Source organism: Triticum aestivum, chromosome 3B (genome assembly GCF_018294505.1).
Source record: "Triticum aestivum cultivar Chinese Spring chromosome 3B, IWGSC CS RefSeq v2.1, whole genome shotgun sequence".
In the NCBI taxonomy this organism is placed as follows: domain Eukaryota; kingdom Viridiplantae; phylum Streptophyta; class Magnoliopsida; order Poales; family Poaceae; genus Triticum; species Triticum aestivum.
Genome location: NC_057801.1, coordinates 818696008 through 818706066, shown reverse-complemented (window position 1 = coordinate 818706066; position 10059 = coordinate 818696008). Strand labels below are relative to the sequence as shown.

At 49.3% G+C, this 10059-nt stretch overlaps 1 pseudogene; it reads left to right on the top strand.

Annotated features, from left to right (window-relative positions):
• Positions 1–979: 979 nt before the first annotated feature.
• The window catches only part of LOC123066841 (LRR receptor-like serine/threonine-protein kinase FLS2), a 12788-nt pseudogene continuing 3708 nt past the window's right edge, over positions 980–10059 (top strand).

The following is a 10059-nucleotide window of genomic DNA, read 5'->3' as shown; positions in this document are numbered from 1 at the left end:
GAGACAAGGCCGACGCGGGACGGGCAGGCACGGTAGCGGCGCAGGGCAGCGTCCATCTCTCACCCTATCTTTGCTCTGACTTAGCACACTCCTCAGCCGCAGATCCAAGCCTTCAAGATCTGATATTCTGATTGGTATGCTCGTGTATCCTGATCCAGGAATTTTCCCTTCTCCCATGCTGGACAACTCATGTATTGCAGGCGTTTCCTACCGCGTTGTCCAGCTGCCGCAGGCTGCACGAGCCCCATGAAACCAAACAATACTATACCCGTACACCATTAGGTAAGCTGACTTGGTTTCCTATATTTTACTAGTATATATCAAAATCTGATACTACTTCTTTACTATGAATTCATGATTTTTTTGAGAGAATGAATTCATGAATTGTTCAGATGTGAATGTCGTTCAGTATTATTGAGAAGTATAACACATTAATATAGTTTGCGATTTGTGATGCAAATTTACAGTGTGCCAATGTTTGTAAATTTGAAATAATGTTACAGTGATCATTACTTAACAAAAATTAGCATTCTTTTGTGTAATACAGAACTAGTAACATTATGGTGCTATAATCAGTTATACATACCAAAAACATAGGCTTTAGACTTTTAAACAAATTGTTAGTCTTTAAAATTTTGAATACACACATCCTGGGCCCGCCCCTGTGACCTGTATGCCCGTCAGATTTAAACTGACTTCTCGCCTCGGGAGTGAAGACTTGGTCAGAATTCAAAGTCATCAACATCGTGAATACTAATATAACAGCAGGAGGGTTCTTCCACCATGGCACAACATCTGGCTCTTTTTAAGGAAAACAAATGACAAACACATTTGTTTCAGCACAAAAAAACAAACACATCTGGCTCGTTGCTTGTGAAAGAACTAGACGATGACATTTGTCGCAAAGAAGAGACTATGTTCAATGTTATATATCGTTCTAAGGAGTAAGGAGTCTGGTTGCAGAGGTCCAAACAAACCAATGGCTTGTGCTACTCACCTGCTTCCACTCTTCCTATTGATACAACTCTTATCGCTAGCTGCATCCAATTCCCATGGCATTGGTAACGCTACAGCTGCTTCTTTCTGCCATCCCGACCAGGCTTCGGCACTTCTCGGACTAAAGCAGTCCTTCATCTTCGACTACACCACGACACTGCCATCATGGCAGCCTGGCACCGATTGCTGCCTCTGGGAAGGTGTCGGCTGTGATGATGGCGCATCTGGCGGGGGCCGTGTCACTGTGCTTGACCTTGGTGGCCGTGGCCTCTATAGTTATGGCTGCCATGTCACGCTCTTCAACCTTACCTCCCTGCGCTACCTCGACCTCAGCTTGAATGATTTTGGCAAATCTCACATCCCGGCAGCTGGTTTCCAGATGCTATCCAAGCTCACCCACCTCAACCTTTCTAATTCAGGCTTCTATGGTCAGATACCAATTGCCATCGGCCAGCTCACAAGCCTCATCTCGTTGGATCTTTCACACCAGGCTATGATTTCCAAGGGTGAATATAACAGTCTCCTGTTACGAGAGCCCAGCTTTATGACCATGGTGGCAAACCTCACCAATCTGAGGGAACTCTACCTTGACGGAGTGGACATATCAGGTAGCGGAGAAGGATGGTGCAGTGGTCTAGGTGAAGCTGTCCCCAGTCTTGAGGTTCTTAGCATGTCATAGTGTCATCTCCATGGTCCAATCCACTCCTCCATGTCAAGTCTCCGGTCCCTTACTGTGATCAACTTCAACCTCAATGCAATTTCTGGTGTGATTCCTGAATTCTTCGCGGACTTTCTCAATTTAAGTGTTCTTAAACTCAGCTATAACCATTTTAGTGGTTGGTTTCCTCCAATGAAATTTCAACTCAAGAACATAAGAGTCCTTGATGTGTCAAGCAATGGTGAACTCTCAGGGCATTTACAAGAATTTCCAAATGATACTTATTTGGAGACTTTGAATCTACAATACACTGCCTTCTCCGGTATCCATTTAAGCTCTTTTAGCAACCTTCTATCTCTGAGGGAGCTAGGTTTTGATGGAAGGTCAATTTCTATGGGGCCGACCGATTTATTGTACCACAACCTCGATTCCTTGCAAAACCTGCAACTCTCTCCTGTGGGATTTTTGGGAGACTTAGGAGCATTTTTCTCATGGATTATTAGCCTTAAGAGCTTGACAAGCTTGCAACTCTCTTATTGCTATTCCTCCAAGATAATGCTCGCCTTGGATGGCAACCTCACCAATTTGACGAGTTTAGATATTTCTAGTTGTGACTTGCCACAATCATTTGGCAACCTCAACAAGTTGACCTCCTTAAGAATATCTGATTGTGTCCTCTCAGAGATGATAGCATCTTCAATTGGCAATCTCAAGGAACTAAGAAGCTTGGAAATCTCTTATAGTGACTTCTCTGGAACAATACCATCTTCAATTGGCAATCTCAAGAAACTAAGAAGCTTGAAAATCTCTCACAGTAACTTCTCAGGGACAGTACCATCTTCAATTGGCAATCTCAAGAAACTAAGAAGCTTGGAAATATCTCATAGTGGCTTATCAGGTCAAATACCAGCACCTATTGGATATCTCAGAAGATTGAAGATCTTAGTACTAGCGGGCTGCATGTTATATGGCAGAATACCAAGTTTAATTGCCAACTTGACTCAACTGACTTATCTAGACCTTTCGCAGAATGTCCTTCAAGGTAAGGTTCATAACCCAAGTATACCCGAAGCAACTGGAACAAGAACTGAAAATAAACCCATGCATATATCTGTCATGAATACAATTTTCTGCATCAACCTGCATTTTATTAGCTAGCTAATCAACTTACGACATCCCTAGCCATTCCCTTCAATATTACTCCCTCCATTCCATAACTCTTATCATCATTTTAGTACAAATTTGAAGTAAAACCATGACAACAATTATGGAGTGGAGGGGGTAACTCATTATACGCCTCCTTATACTTAACTCATTACAATATGAGGAGTTAAATGGTCGCGAGACCTAGGCGAACCCATATATTTAAATTCTTCTAACTTTTGTCATGTATATTTCAAAAAATTGCATGGTATTTCATCAATCACTCGAATGATTCAAATTTAACATACACAACAAATCAACCATGGATATGCATATAGTTCATCTAATCGAGCAATTCAAATTAAAACATGCATAAATTTCATCCGAAAGGCATCACATTGATCAAGTTTGATCCAAAATCACCACAACATAACATGTCTTATGTCGTGGATCGAGCCCTACCAAAGCCGCACTATACTAACTCAAAGGAAATCATCACCACCCCCACGACCAGCACCACCATCAACTCCAAGGAAATCATCACCAACCTCAAGGCTACCACCATCACCTCCATGGACATCATCACCTCCATGGTTACCACCATCAGCACAAAGAGAGACCTTCGATTGGTCTATGATCTCTAAACGAGTGAGCTCCCAATACTTCCTTGACGCGGCATCCATCATGTAGGGGTTCATACGAACATGATAGTCAGCTCATTGGCCTTCTTCTCTTTTGCAAGCCTTTCCTCCTCAAGAGCAATCCTAATTTCCTTTGCCACCACCTTCCTATCCACTTCTTGCCCACCAAGTACTAGAGCTCGCTCCACCTTGTCGCCTTCTCTTCCTTGTGTTCGGCTGCCAATGCTTTCTTGGTCTCAATCATAGCACAATGCTCCTCCTTGTAGGCGTCGACGCCTCCACGGTTCTTGCTCTCTTTTGCAAGGCTTTGCCCATCCGACCTCTTGTCTGTGATCTCTTCGGTGTAGTCTCAAAGTTCCTCCTGATCCACTTCCCATTGCCAACTAGTTCCTTGTAGCAATGTGAAGGCTTTGCCGCTGTTCTTCTTGTTGTGTTGCTTTTAGAGGAATTGGATGATAGGCCCATACTATGTGATTTGCACCCCCACTTAGAGGTGCATGGCTGACTTGATCAATACAACCAGAACACCGATTGTCTTGCTCTTGGATAGTTCCCTAATGCTCCAAGAGATCCTTGAGTGCAGTTGGATGAGACAATCGCAATGTTACAATAGTAGTCTTCAGTCCTAGCTACTCCAAAATCCCTCCTTTGTATGGCCATGCCGAACGATGCATCAAGCGACACATTCACCCAAGCATGGCAAAAAGCAATGTCTTCATGTTGGGAGTAGTTTTGTGTCCCTGATCTATTGGTTCTTGCTTGAGTATCCACGAGATCTTCGACGTCCTCCACATGTGGATCATCGTTCGCCTAGGTATCTTCCTCTTGATCATACCTAGCACTATCATAATTAAGATCGTTGAGGGCTTGGATGTGCGGCGAATCCAATAGAGACATGATTCTTGTAACATCCTAGGCCCTCCTCCACACTACAATCAAAAACAACAAGCTCAAACCCCACGGCCGCAAACCATCATCAATTTGTCACCCCGAAAAGAGAAGGAAAATAAATTTACCTCTCTAGCAAATCATAGAACACTTGTCGGCCATGGTCCTCGGCTATGGTAGCCGGCCGGGGCTACCGCGGCGGGACGCGCTGGAGGAGGAGGTGTAGGGGTGGATGGAGTCGCTATGAGCCACCGGACAAGAAGGAGGTGGTGTGGGTTTCGGCGTGGCCTCCATCTTCTTCTTTGCCGCCACCTCGGTGAGCTCCTTCATCGCCTTAACCAATTTCCTTGGCCTCTTGCCATCGGCCGGAGCAGCGGGAAAGTGAACGGGCATCATCGTGGCTGCTTGGGCCTTGCCACTGGCCTTTGATGATGGCATGGCATTTCGGAGCAAGGTTTTTATCCCCAACCTCTTCCTTTGCGGCGGGGTTGATTCCGGCGACATCAAGCCGGCGGGGTCAGAAGTCACCTTCTAGTTCAATCTCGGTCAAAATCGAGGGCAGCGGTGGTGGCGACGACGAGGTTGGGCGGTGATGGCATGAAGAGGTGGTGCCCTGGGCGGGAGTGGGAGCGGCCAAAATTTATCCAGAGAAGTGACGGCGATAGATTATATTTGAGAGACTTGGTCTATCCTTTTTGGAAAATTCAAATAGATGCGGTTAGTTGGTCATTTTGCTCTTGTAAACTTTTTCAAGAGATCGACTAGAGAGGTCACAACATCGTCCATCAAAGTTGGTCTATGAAAAATTGGGTGGTTCATCATGGAACTAAGACCTCACAGGTCGTTGTCTAACAAAATTAGCTATTACATGTGTCATCCTATCGCTACTGCCAGCCCACTAGAGCTTTCACCGTTCGACATTAATTGTAGGGGGCAACAATATTTTTTAAATAAATTACAAAATCTGGTAACTGAACTCAAGACCTTAGACCCTAATACCATGTTAAGCTCTCTACACTAGCTAACTCAACCAAAAGTCCAAACTTATGGAAAAGGCTAGGCAATACACATATACACTTCAACCGCGTGGTCGCACCTTCTATTTGATTAGCTTGATGACAAGCATCAACATTGAATTTCACATGGCTTACTAGTGGCCACATCTAGCCATGTCTCTTGTTGGTGCATTAGTTGTCTTTGCCTTGACAACATTACAGGCAACTAGTAGTTTTTAAAAGAAAGACCACAACGTTGACAACCATTGTTGAGCGATTTTGTTGGTGCAACAAACCGTGGGTCTGTTACCCAGATCGTGCACTAGCCTAAGAGAGCAAGGTTGCAATATCCAAGACGAGATCAAGCTGAAGAGATAGCTCTTTGGGAGATCAGAAGGCAGATCAAGAAGACCAAGTCAAGCTAAAGGAAGCAAGACACTACTAAGGAAAAAACCTCCCTTTCCAGGCAGGCGAGCCTGGCGGGGTCGACGTTCCCCCAAAGACGAAGCCTCAAGACTGCCCCGGCAAGCTTGCCGGGGATGCCAAGGGTTGACCACCCCGCCAAGGCTCCACCACTCCACCTCACAGCGACGCACGTCATCGATCGATGCGGTGTCAAGCCCCCAAGTGACTAGGTGGTAATTTCTTGACACATGGCAGCCACTTCCGAAGGAAATCACCTCCAAATGACACCCGTCATGAAACGTGTCACGCAGACAGGCGAAAAGGTGACAGAATGACCCTGCAAGGCTTGCCGGGCACGCTGTGATGTGACACTAAGCGCATTTAATGCGCCCTGACCTATCTGCAGAGTTAGGTATGATAGCACTGTTCGCTATCTAATCAGTACACAATGACGGATTTGCCATTATGGTGACCCCTTGATCTATAAAAGGAGGCCCATGGCAACCATAGAAAGGATTGGAACCCCTGTACGCTTGCATGTGTGTAGCCTCTCTCGACCATGGCAACCTTGCCGGGCTAGAGCACAGGTCCTCCACCATATTCCACAATCAATCCACCAAAGCAGGAGTAGGGTTTTACGCCTCGCGGAGGTCCGAACCTGGGTAAAAACAGCCCGTGTGATCGTTGTCGTGCCGTGTTGCGCCCGTCGCTCTTTGTGTAATGTGCTCATCCCCTCTGCCGAACCACAAGGGGCTGATGGCCCCATAGGTGGCTGTGGTTTCCCCACGACATCTTTGGCGCGCCAGGTAGGGGGAAGCGCCTACGCGAACCCAAGAGTGTATGCAGCGCGTCATCTTCATCCTCTGCTCCATCGACGGCTCCATCGTCCATGGCGCCCAAGAAGAAGCCCAGCACCACGGCTTACCCGTCCACCTTGAAGGACCCTCCACACGCGGACGCCTGCGCCGTGGTGGCGATAGGGGCGCACGGGAACGTGGTCGCCGCAGGGGACATGGCTGGCGTAGGCGGCGCAGCAACCGTTCCCCCTGCGGACGAAATGGGAGAAGGAGGCGTTGGGGAAGAACATCGTCAACAACACACCAGCGATCGCGCCCCACAAGGTATGGGTGGAGAAATCATTCCCTCTCCGCCTCCTTGCCCCGTTGGTGGTCGCTGCCACGGCGACGACGCTCACTCCAAGGCGAACTGCGTCGCTCCTGCCACCCCAGCTGTGGGTGCAACTTTAGGACACGCGCTACCCCGAAACGAGTTGGCCAAGACAACGCGCCGGTCAGCATCGCCGACCCCCGCACGCATCATCCTCATCGCCACGCCACATTGACGACCGGCTCACGGCGGCGAGAGCATGGTTCCATCACCACTGATATCATCAGAAGCCAGGCGGCGTCGTGATCTGCATTGTCGTCCCTGCCCAGCACCGCTTCGGAGGCCATGGCCCGGGCCCAACTCCTGTTGAGATTCCGGCCGGCAGCTGATAAAATGGATGAGTGGAGAGCCATCATTTAGAGTTTGATTGGTTTCGCCGAAGTGGGAGGATCACAGCGAGTAGGCCCGCCACGACCCCCACAGGTGGCAACGACGGCCCGAGCCGCTGGCCGCACAGAGGGAGGCACCCCACAGTGCAATCCCCTCCGCGATAGCCAGCACAGGGGGCGCGGCCAGAGCCGCGCAACCAAGAGCCGGCGAGGTGTCTATGGCTTCGTCCGGCCCTCGAGCGCGTCAAAGATCAGCGGCAAGCCCTGGGAAACAGGCAGAGGGAAGATGCGCACGTCATCCTCGAACAGCGCCGCGAAACCCGCCATCAGTCTGGCGGGTGCAATGGTCCTGTCATCGATGAGCCCATGCTCGGTGAGGAAAGGTACCTGCCTTGCGAGGTTGGGTGCCCCGCCTTCACCCGCGAGCTGCGGCAAGTCCATTGGCCATCATCTCGCACATTCAAGCCAGAAATACCTGAGAAGTACGATGGAAGACTGAACCCGGCAGAGTTCTTGAGCATCTACACCATCGCTGTTCAAGCTGCCGGGGGAAGGGATGAGAAGGTATTCGCCAACTACTTCCCTTTGGCGCTCAAGCGAAATGTTAGGTCTTGGTTGATGCACCTACCAGAGAACTTCATCTCGACCTGGCCTGACTTGTGAGTTTGTTGGCGCCTTCACGGGCGCCATCAAGAACCAAGGCGGCCCAGCGACTTCCAGCTCCTCCCATAGAAGGAAGGAGAAAGTCTGCGGAAGTGAATGCAGATGATCAGTCGAGTACACATGAATATCCCAGATATCCACCCGACAGCAGTGATAGCGGCGTTCCAGTCCAACGTGTTCAACCGCAGGATACGTTCCAAAATGAACATGCGGTTGCCCAAGACTGTGAATGAGTTGTACACTCTGGTGGATAAGTGTGCTCGCGTAGAAGAGGGAAGGCGGCTTCCCGGTGAAGAGGATGGCGTCGATGTTGACTCAGAGGACGACAACGACACCTCCAACCAGAAGAAAAAGGGAAAGAAGCGCAACAAGAAGTGCAAAGATAAAGTTGTGATGGACGTTGAAGGATCGAGCACACCGAATACCAGTAAGAAGGTCAAGGCCGAGGCCCCCGGCAAGGAAGCTGCCACGTGCACTGACTGCCGGGAAGCTGCTGCTGCGGAGAAAGCTGGGAAAGGTGATGGCCCATACTGTAAGATCCACAGGACAAAGGGCTACGTTCTTCAGGAGTGTCATCAGGTTGAGCAGCTTGTCAAGAAGTAGAGAGCAGAATATGAGAAGCGTGATAAGGAGAAAGGTCAAGATGGCGCTGGCGGGAAGGACCGTAGCGGCAGAGCAAGCCACCCCGGCAAGGCTCCTCGGAATCAAGGGAAACTCGGCAGAGGCCATAAGGAGGGGGTTTGCAAAATGATGAGAGTGATGGAGGAGATGAAGAGGAAACCAGCGAGGAGGAGTTCCAGAAAGCAATTGACACCCTATGCATTGACGGGGGTGCATCTTTGCACTCCTCTCACCGCCAACTTAAATAGCAGACGCGCGAAGTTAATGCCGTGGAGCCAGCGGCAGATTCTCGGAAGCCTCTCAAGTGGTCCCGCACGCCCATCATCTTTGACGAAGAGGATCACCCTGACCGCACCACTGCGGTAAGGTGCTTGCCGTTGTTGGTCTCACCAACAATCCGCAACCTCAAGGTCACAAAGATGTTGGTTGACGCCGGGCCGAATTGAATCTGATTTCTCCAAAGGTCATCAGAAAACTCCAGATAGCAGATGAAGAACTCAAGGTTACTGGTACATTTGAAGGGATCAGCTCTGGCAGGAGTCGGCCAAAGGGAAAGATCACACTGCCGGTAACATTTTAAGGGGAGTTAAACTACCGGACGAAAAAGATCGTATTTGATGTGGTTGACCTCCCCCTGCCATACAATGGAATCTTTTGTCGCCCAGCTCTAGCCAAATTCATGGCGGCATCCCACTATGCCTACAACAATTTGAAGATGCCAGGGCCGATAGGCGTAATTTTCATTCCGTTGGACAAGAAAGATGCACTCATGTGCGTAGATCAGATGTACCGTGAGGCAGTCCCTGTAGAGGCGGTGGAAGTTACTACTCCCGCCAAGGAAAATAAGAAAAAGAAGAGAACTACCAAGGGCTCCGGCGTGGAATCTGGGAAGCGCACCTCAAGACTACCCTGAAGACGAAGCCTCAAGACTACCCCGACAGGCTTGTCGGGGATGCCAAGGGCGGACCACGCCGCCAAGGCTCCACCACTCCACCTCACAGCGACGCAAGTCATGGATCGGTGTGGTGTCAAGCCCCCAAGTGACTAGGTGGTTGTTTCTTGACACATGGCAGCCACTTCCGAAGGAAATCACCTCCAAATGACACCCGTCCAGAAATGTGTCACGCAGACAGGCGGAAAGGTGACAGAACGACTCGGCAAGGCTTGCCGGGCACGCTGTGATGTGACACTAAGCGGCGCATTTAATGCGTCCTAACCTATCTGCAGAGTTAGGTATGATAGCGCTGTTTGCTATCTAATCAGTACACAATGACTGATTTGCCATTGTGGTGACCCCTTTATCTATAAAAGGAGACCCATGTCAACAGTGGAAAGGATTCGGACCCCTATACGCTTGCACGCGCGTAGGTTCTCTCGACCAAGGCAACCTTTGCCGGGCTAGAGCACATAGGGCCTCCACCATATTCCACAATTAATTCACCAAAGCAGGAGTAAGGTTTTACACCTCGAGGCGGCCCAAACCTGGGTAAAAACTGCCCGTGTGAGTGTTGACGCGTTGTGCACCGCCCTTTTCTTTTTGTTCAATGTGCTCA